At 31.5% G+C, this 9,922-nt stretch overlaps 2 long non-coding RNA genes across 5 annotated transcripts; both read right to left on the bottom strand.

Annotated features, from left to right (window-relative positions):
• Positions 1-1,599: 1,599 nt before the first annotated feature.
• LOC120073992 lies at positions 1,600-3,254 on the bottom strand. Of its 3 annotated transcripts, none has more exons than XR_005480856.1 (5): positions 3,033-3,254; positions 2,316-2,340; positions 1,984-2,130; positions 1,699-1,898; positions 1,600-1,614 (listed from the first exon to the last, which is right to left on the bottom strand). It is a non-coding gene; the product is annotated as an uncharacterized LOC120073992 (long non-coding RNA). The 3 variants fall into 3 exon arrangements; XR_005480855.1 differs by having other exon boundaries at positions 2,316-2,904; XR_005480857.1 differs by lacking the exon at positions 2,316-2,340.
• Positions 3,255-4,848: 1,594 nt separating this feature from the next.
• On the bottom strand, positions 4,849-7,274 carry LOC120073814. 2 transcript variants are annotated; one of them, XR_005480816.1, is made up of 5 exons: positions 6,663-7,274; positions 5,975-6,207; positions 5,819-5,893; positions 5,618-5,694; positions 4,849-5,186 (listed from the first exon to the last, which is right to left on the bottom strand). It is a non-coding gene; the product is annotated as an uncharacterized LOC120073814 (long non-coding RNA). The 2 variants fall into 2 exon arrangements; XR_005480815.1 differs by having other exon boundaries at positions 6,699-7,273.
• Between the last annotated feature and the right edge of the window lie 2,648 nt (positions 7,275-9,922).

A 9,922-nucleotide genomic window follows, 5' to 3' on the forward strand; every position in this document is an offset into this window, starting at 1 on the left:
CATATAATTCTTAAATATACTATTTGTCGCAAGTAATGAATGAAGATAGTATGAAAAAATTTTCTCATTTGATTTTTTATTCTTTTTGTTTTTTAAAATTAAGTTTATATACATTACCTCTACTTTTAAATTTCTTCGTTTGTTATTTACCTTTTATCAATAGTTTTAAAAAAACCAAGCCAATTTTTTAAAACTAAAAAAATAGCTTTTGAAAACTTATTTTTATTTTTGGAGTTTGGTTAAGAATTCAATCATTGTAGTTGTAAAAGATATAAATCATAGTAAGAAATAGGGAGTAAATTTAATTTTCAAAAACCAAAAACCAAAACAAAATGGTTAACAAATGGGGTAATAATGTTTTTTTTTTTACTTACGAATATGATAAAAATAAATAAATTATGTATTAGAGTTTATATCTGTTTATATTACTTTAGTAAATATCAAATTTATTCGTTAACTAGTGTTCATGCATTTGTTGTTATTATTTGCAAACTTAATCTGAGCTCTTATTAATTTGTTTCAGAGTATTATCATTCTAGTATATCATTATATCTTATAATGGTTCAATTCGTCATATAATCATTTTGAATGTATGTTGATAAACTATTGATACACCATTATTATATTTGACATTAAATTTTAAATGCATAGTTATATACTACTGATGTATTAGTGTTGTCCTAATGTCATATTTAAAATAATTTTGAATTGATATTGGCATACTATTAATATACCAACATTATACTTTTTATAACCCAATACACCAATGTTATACTTGAAATTTAATTATAATCAATATAATCAATATACTATTGAGACACTAATATTTTACTTGAAAAGGATTTAGAAAGAATGTTGTTATACTACTAATACATAAATAATATACTTGAAATTATTTTTTAATGACTACTTATATACTATTGATACACTTCTGTTAAAATTTTAATCAATTTTGAATGAGTGTAGATAAACTACTAACACCTATGTAATGAAATATTATTGATGTTACACTTTGAATGAATGATGAGATATTATTGATGCATTAAGTGCATCCTATTAGACAAAAACTTGAAAAATTAAAAGTCATGTTTGGTAACCATTTGGTTTTTGGTTTTTGTATTTGATTCTTTTTCTTAAAAAAAAGAGAGAGAGAGAGAGTTTCATTAAGCCTCAAGGGGAATATTGGAAATTACATCATTATTTACGAGGTTCGAAGCCCAAGAAAGAAATCTACTACACCAAAATCCAGAATAATTAAAATTTCTAGCCCTCTTTGCAGCTTCATGAGCAACAACATTCGCCTTCCTATTAACTGATGAAAAGAGATAAATTTGAAGGCTGATACAAGATCAAGGATTTCAAGTAGGATAGATTCAACTTCAAAGTGAGAGGATGAAGTGCCATTTATCAAATTAATGGCACTATACTTGTGATCTTTTCTTTAAGAAACATTCTTCCCATGAATGTAGGCTTTGTGTGGCCGAGCCACGTTAACTCCCCTGTGTATCTTCTTCTCCCTCTACTTCTCTCCTTTCCTCTTGCTCCTTTTTTCCTTTCCAGGCAACAAATAGACATCCATTACAGAGAGAGTTTTTTTTACAGAGTGGTTTCGTTCTGTTAGTGAAATAGAGAAATGTGAGAATGTTTAGGTTTCGTCCTTTGTGAGTTAGTGAAAGAGAAAAATTTGAGAATGTTTACCATTTGAGTAAGCACAAGTAGGTGAAGATCTCTCCATCTCATCCACCCACGTGTAAAAGGCTCAGCTTCTTGTTGTGGATGCTTCTCAGCTTTCCTTTCCACCTATTGAAAGCAGTGCTCGAGCCAAGGCTTACTAAGTGGGCTTCTTACACACTTTCTTGGACGTGTGATTCACATTTGGGCCTGTGCTAGTGATCCTCCTAAGATCAAAACCCAACAAAAGTAGTATCAGAGTTGTTCTATCAGCAAGAAAGTAAATCTTGGAAGTTCAAGATTGTTTCTTACTTGAGATGACAGTAGCTAAAGTGGAGTTTGAAAAGTTTAATGGTAAGGGTGATTTTGCCTTGTGGAAGGCAAAAATTAGAGTTTTGCTTGGTCAGCAAAAGGCTCTTAAGGCCCTCTTGGATCCATCAAAACTCCCATAAATGGTGACTGCACAGGAAAAGGAAGACATGGAGTTAATAGCTTATGGAACACTCATTTTGAATATGAGAGACGGTGTCCTGAGGCAAATTATTGAAGAAGAGACAACATACAAAATCTGGACCAAACTTGAAGAATTATATGCTAAGAAAAACTTCTCTAATAAAATGTATCTAAGGAAAAGGTTCTTTTACCTTCAATATGGATCCTTCCAAGCCCCTGTTAGACAATTTAGATAAATACAAGAAACTTGTTACGGAATTTAAAAGTCTTAGAGAAAAACTTGGTGAAGAGAATGAAGCATTTATGCTTATTAACTTCCCACATGAAGCTTATAGAGAAGTCAAGAATGCTCTAAAATATGAGAGAGATGCTATCACAATTGACATTATTATTTAAGCCCTTAAAACTAGAGAAATGGAAATACAATCCTCTAAAAGGGAACAACTCACTGAGAAGGTTTGTATATTAAAAATAAACCTTAATTAACCAATGGAAGAACGGAAAACAACATCAAAATGAAGATAAGAAAACTAAACAGAAATTGAGATATAAGTACTGCAAGAAGAAAGATCATATAATTCAAGACTGCTTCATTTTAAAAAGAAAGAACCAAAAAAAAAAAAAAAAGAATGATGCCAAAGAAAAACAACGTAAAGCATCTATTGTTGAAGGTTATTTCATCTACTCCGATGCTCTTGCTTCCACTTAAGACCAAGCTAATTTGATGAGTCCTTTTGGGCAAACTATAAGAACTGAATTCCCGCAGAAGCGTGTGAACACCTTAAATTTAGACATTTAATTTTATGGAAACAAAAACAGTAAAATAAAATATGCATTTGTCAGATAAACATTCAAATAAAACATAAGCATGCTAGAAAAGAGGAAGAAGAGGAGAAATGAAAACTCACATTTGTAGATTCCTCTAGCTTTCCTTTTCAACCATTATTAACGATCTCGAACTTCTCCAAGAAGAAGGAGACCACCAATAAAGTTACCTTGCTATTCTCTAGGATTCCAAAGAACTCAAGAGTAGTCTCCATGAACTTTTAGGAGGAAAAAAGGAAGAGAATTTATAGAGAGAAGTTAGAGAGAAAGTGGAGGTTGGAGGCTAGCATTTTGTGTGATAAAAATCTCTTGCCCTAAATGGGCTATAAGGATATATTTATATGGGAAGGGTTAACCCTTTCTCCATGTATTTCTCTATATACCTTAGTACTAATTAATTAAATAACTTTTATTTAACTAATTGACACATTAATTAAATAACCATATATTAAATCTTATTTAATATATACATTTAATTAGTTATCATGAATACCATATATTTATACTAACCTCCAATCTCCATTATTTCTTAATCAATTAACTAACAATTAATTAATCAATTACATAACTATATTAAATCATATTTAATATGGAGTTAATATTTATATGTATAAATCTCTTTATGAATTCGATTCATATAAATCTAATATTTGAACCTTATTCAAATATATCTCTCTTACATAATTTAGATTATAGATCAAATCTATAATTAACCATTATATATTTATCTCATTAATATTAAATTTTCTCATTTGATTTGAACAATTTAAATCATTCCTCATTACTATGCTAACAAGGAGACCTTATGGACCTACTGATTAGAAGTTCAATGATATGAGATTAATCAATTAATCAATTAAGCTTCTTTAATCCAATCAATCAATATTCATTAACTACCAGTCACTCTACTAAAGACCGATAGTTGCACTCTTCACACTGTATAGATATATTTCTGTGTCCATAAATATAACCAATCAACGATAACCTTTTATAAATGCTCATAACTATCCTCCAGTTATTGATTCCTCTAATGAACAAACAGTTTATAGTTTAATCTCAAGACAATGAGAAGTTGAGGTTTCATTGTTCAAGACCCAGAAGCAATTGTTAGGGGAGCATTTAAATAGATCCCAATGGTAGGCTTGTTGAGTCAACTATCATTGCCACCCTCACTCATACAGAATTAAGTGGTTGTCTAATACTCCAATTATTCTAAAATAACTTATTTTTTAAATTAAACATTTAAAAATGTATTCCAAACACACTTTTAATCTCTTTTTTTAAAAAAAATGTTCACAACTCACTCAGAATTAAGGTTACGATGGTCATCCTAGTGAAATATTAGTTTCTTCAAGTAACGATGTTATAAAGAGAATCTAATTATTTCATGGTCCGATCGATGTATACACTACTACAAAAATGGTGTTTCTTGACGTTTTTCAAATGCCAAGTGTCAATTTTCTTGATGTTTTAAAAAATGTCAAGGAAGCTAGTGTCAAGAATGTGAATTTTCTTGACGTTTTAAAAACGTCAAGAAACACTAACACTTGACATGTTTGAAATTTCAAGAATATGAGCGTTCTTGACAAGGAAAAAACGTCAAGAAATTTTTTAACTTGACAATGAAAAATCGTCAAAATATATCCTATTTGACATGTTGGAAATGTCAAGAATATGGGAGTTCTTGACTTGTTAAACATGTCAAGAATATCTATAATCTTGACACGTTGAACATATCAAGCCTGCTTGTGATTTTTTTAGAAAAATATGTAATGTTGACGTTTTTACCTATAATTGCTCTTGTATTTTGATCTAACAACCACATTTGGTATGTATATGACATACATTCATCAATCAAATAAACAATACATGCATTTTCAATCTTATATATCAACCAAATTTCCACCAATATCTCTTTATAAAAACTTCACTTCTTTAACATTGTCAATATTATAACCCCATAAAGTATTTATAAGTTAAAAGAATATGAAAAACCCCATATGAATTATTCCAACATTATAGTCAACCAGATATGAACAATTTCAAAAGTATAACAACATCAACCCACGTATTAAAAAATTTTCTATTATACAATCAACCCCCATCCCCTCTATGAACAATTAAAAAAAATTACACCTACAAATCCCGTATGAAGTAATTCGAGTCAAATCTCGTTCACTATGCTCCTGCCTCTACAAGAATAATATAGTCCACCTTGAACTCGTCGCTTTGAGCACCTACATCAATGAAATAATATACCAAAACTAAAACATAAGATTGAAACAACTTAAAATTACTAAACTTAAGCACCGCAAGTTAAAATCCTCATGGAAAGATTTGTAAAAGTGAGTGACTACTATCTAGTCTAAGAAATAGGTTTCAGAAGCCAATGCTCCAATAAAAAAAAAACTAATGAACTCTTATGATAACCAAATTTACATACTGACCAAAAACCTACACCTCACACACCCTAGAGAGAATGTCAATTGCTATGTTTGTTTGAAGCTCTCACTTTTGAGCAAGGAAAAGCGTTCCAAGATTTATAAATGCAACGTACAATGTAACAAGGGGATCTTGAATCCTAAATGAGTCAATGACAATACTAAATATGATCTATAAAGGGAAACTGGAACTTTTAACTAACAAACTAAATAGCAAGGGGATCCACCTGAAAATTTATCAACGTACAAGCATTATTGCACTTCCAAAGTCACATATTTTTACTTGGTGAATAAGGGGATTCACCTGCAGAAAGCAAGCAGAACATTAGGCAATCATGTCACACAAGTATAGGCCTCTACAACTGTTCTTTTCAACAAAAATTCATCTCAATTTCCATATTCACTTTCAAATCATCAAAGAGCAATACCAAAATATTTTGAGGCTTCAAATCTCGGTGACAAACTCCAGGAACCGTGTGGATATGGGCCAGGCCCCTAAAAACCTAGAAGAAACAACAATTGACATGAGAAAAAAGTTGTGTGTTGTTTAGAAAAATGAGATAATAAAGGATAATTATTTATACCTGGTACATGTATAATTTGACATAGATGATTGGCATTCTTTGATTTGCATTACTGTAATGCTTCAAAACCGAAACATGGTTTCAGGGACATATTCCATTACCAAGTTGAGAAATAGTTTGTCTTTTGTAGTAGTGGAAAAGAAACAATGCTTTTGGAGCTCACGCTTCTTATATCTTATGTCCTGCAAAACCTTCTTTATAGCCATATTTTCACCCGTTTCCAAGCATTTGGCCTGGGAAAGAAGAACATTTATGCATCATTATTTTCTTACTTGATCAAGACAATGTCAACATAATCAAATTACTAAACTTCTTTCCAATCCTCATGTCTGATAAACAATTGAAAGGCAACTGGAAGCAATGTTTGTCAGAACAAGTGATAAACGATCAATTGATAGACTAAAGTGTAGACATGAATGGGAGTGCAAACGAGAGAGACGGAGAAAGTAGCGAGTGTAATCTAAATGGTATATGCATAAGCAAAAGGTGGGATTAGCATTGAAAGTTTCCAAAATTCGAGTCATTTGATGCTAACACAACACACTCGTTAAGACTAGATAATCCAAGAATTTCCAACTCAAATGGATTCATCTTGAAAGCAAAGCAAACAGAACCCCAACAGACAATCTAGTTACACATACGAAAGAAACAGTTCACACTCTAACAAACAGAGCATTTAGATTCTTACCAATCTAAAGACTCAGCGTTAGAATCTGTAACCTACCTTGTTCCTCCATTTTCTTGAAAAAATCATCGGCTTTAGAGATCGCCGCATAATGAATGCAATGAGAAAGGAAACCCAAATGCCACAAAACTCTGAATCGCAACTTCAGTAATCGGTGAAGCCCTTCAACCACCTCTCTGTTTTCATTAGCCAGTGCCGATAAGTCTCTCTCCACGGTCGGCCCTTCAATGTCTTGGTGCTTGAAATCAGACGGTTTCTGCCCGTTCTCTTTCTTAGAGGTTGAAGAGAATCTAGATATCTGATGCTGATCGAAATCCGAGATGGAGATGAAGCTAGGGTTTCTCAATTTCAGAATTGAACAAGGACCGAATCTGATTGGTCCGTCGTAATTAGGGCTACTACTCTGAATCTGTAAATCGGAAGAGATTAATTTCGAAATGGAACTGAGGGAGGGATCTGGAGAATCTACGAGGGAATTGAAGAGGTCAACTGTAGGGTTTGGAAATGTTCGTCGCGGAGATCGCTGAAATGAGGGATCAGAATGTGGAGAAGAGATTCGAGCAAAGGGATGCGTGAGGCACTCGTGTTTTTCATTTTTCTGTCCAAATCTGTACTGTCCAGTATATTCTAGTATTTTTGACTATCCAGTATATTCTAGTATTTTTGAGAAATCATTAATTGAATTTGACATTTTTAAAACGTCAAGTACTATATTTTTCAGAAATAAATGTACAACCTCCGCTTTTTAAAAATAATTCTTGATGTTTTTTTCTTTAAAATAACTTATTTCTTGACATTTTTTCATAAAAACGTCAAGTATCTAAAATTGCAAACGTCAATAAAGGTAAACTTCATACCCCACTCACATGTCTTTACATGGACAATATGGTTCATATTGTTTGTAATACTTACATCTCATGTAATAATTACAAAATGAGCCATATCTGTAGCAAGATAAGACATCCAACCTTCATCCATTTAAAGTAGACCTTTTAGGTTATTACTTGAACTTGAACCACTTGTATGTCAAACACTGTTCAAGTCACATTATATAACCTTAGATCTTAGTTTATTGGATTGAATTAATGCTGTCTAAATGTCAAATAAAATACCTCCTTTTTTTTTTAATAAGTATTGTAATTAAAGTGCAGGGTGGGGGAATCGAACCTCAAACCACGAGGTTGATAATATGAACATTATACCTCTTATTTTATTAGATAAATATTTGTGTTAATAAAACTACAAACCACGAGATACACTAGATTTAGGACATCAATCCTAACAAAAACATGACTGGGTGCCTGACTCCGGGTGCACCTACCACATGACACCTTTCAAGCCTTGGTTCAACACTTATAGATAAGTCGATGGAGAGTCAGTGTACATGGGAAACAATGAGGCTTGCCAAATTATTGGGATTTGATTAGTTTCATTAAGACTAAATGATGAAATACTCATTAGAATTGTGAGACATGTTCCAAACCATAAAAGGAATCTAATTTTCCTTGGTATGCTTGACTCCCTAGGTTGTGAATAGAAAGACAAAGTGTTAGGGTTGATACCCTAAATCTCATGGGTCTTGTAGTTTGTAATTGTATTGTACAAACAATTTATTTATTTAATAAAATCTGAGGTATTTTATTCGATATTTAGTAGCATTAATCCACAAAATCAATAAACAAACATCCAAGGTTATCTTATGTAGCTTAAATATGTATGTAGAGACATACAAGTGGATTATGTTTAAGTGATAATCTAAACGGTCTGTAGTGGATGGATAAGGTTAAGTGAGTCGTGAACCTACATATAAAAGTGGTCATTTGATTTACATGGGTGAGAGTGGCCAGTTTATCGACTTAATATACCTATCATTTTGGGGATTCGTTTAATTGGGGAGTTGGGAACACAACTACACGAGGCGAAATTCACTCATTCCCTATTGTCGGGGTAAGTAGATAAATTGCTCATTTAAGGGTTGATTTCGAGGCTTAAACAATGTGACGCTACCCTCTCTTGGCTCAAAGGGGTTTGGTCATAGCTGGACTATGACTTATAGTTTATTAGAGGGATTGGTAATACTTAAGGAGTTAGATGTAACTACAAGGACAAAATGGTAATTTTGGCCCAATTGTACTTACGAGCAATTTGTGAAGGGTCATCGCACTATTGACTGGTTACATCCACTAGACACAAAAATCTTTCTGTAGTGTGAAGAGCGCAGCTGTCAGTCTTTAGTGGAGTGACCAACAATTAATAGAAGTTGGGTAATTTAATTAAAAGAGTTTAATTAATTATCAAAATACCATTGGAGCTTCAATCTATAGGTCCATAAGATCCCTTCGGTAGCTCAACTGAGGTAATTGAGAATCAAATTAATTTTGGGTTGGATTTAATTGTTCAAGTTAATTGAGGGGATTAATTATATATGATATAATTAATTTAAATTTATTTTATGTTATATAATTATTATAATGCATTTGACACAATATAATATAATATTTATTTTAAGAGGAAATAAATATTTGAATATGATTCAAATATTAATTATATGGATTAGATTCATATAATTAAATTTAATATAAATTAGATTTATGTTAAATACCATAAATTATTGAGAGAAATTCAAACTATAGATTATATTGTATTTGATATAATATAAACTATAGGTTATATGTTATATTAGATATAACATATAATTTGATATATGTTATACATATAATAAAAATTATTGTATATATTTATATATATGCCTTAATTAATTTAATTAGTTTTTAAATTTGATTTTAAACTAATTAAAGAGGGAGTTATTTAACTCCTTTTTCCCCATTTTTCTCTCAATGATGTAACGTGTGAGTGGGCTAATCAGCAGAACTTCTTCTTCCCCAAAAATCACAGAAGGTCTGTGGGGTTTTTTTTTTTTTTTTTTTAATGATTTTACTTCTCCTAAGAATTTTCTCGATAGAAAAATACTCTCCCTCTCTTCCCAAAAATTGACACAGAGCCCACAAAACTCCTGTGGATTCTCAACCAAAGAAGAATACCAAGGTTACGTTGTGGTGGTGTCCAATTGTTTTTGGGTTCTTGGCATATTACTGGTTTTGTTCGTTAAGACCGTGATTTAAGAAGGATTGTGAAACATTTGAAGAGGATTGTGAAGATTTCATTGTCTTCAAAGTTTAGTATAACTAAACCCTATTATTCTCCTCCTCCTTTGTTAAGCATGCTGTAAATTTATTTAGAATGCATTATATCTTCTGTAAGTT

The sequence above is a fragment of the Benincasa hispida genome, chromosome 3 (assembly GCF_009727055.1).
Source record: "Benincasa hispida cultivar B227 chromosome 3, ASM972705v1, whole genome shotgun sequence".
NCBI classification, from domain to species: Eukaryota; Viridiplantae; Streptophyta; class Magnoliopsida; order Cucurbitales; family Cucurbitaceae; genus Benincasa; species Benincasa hispida.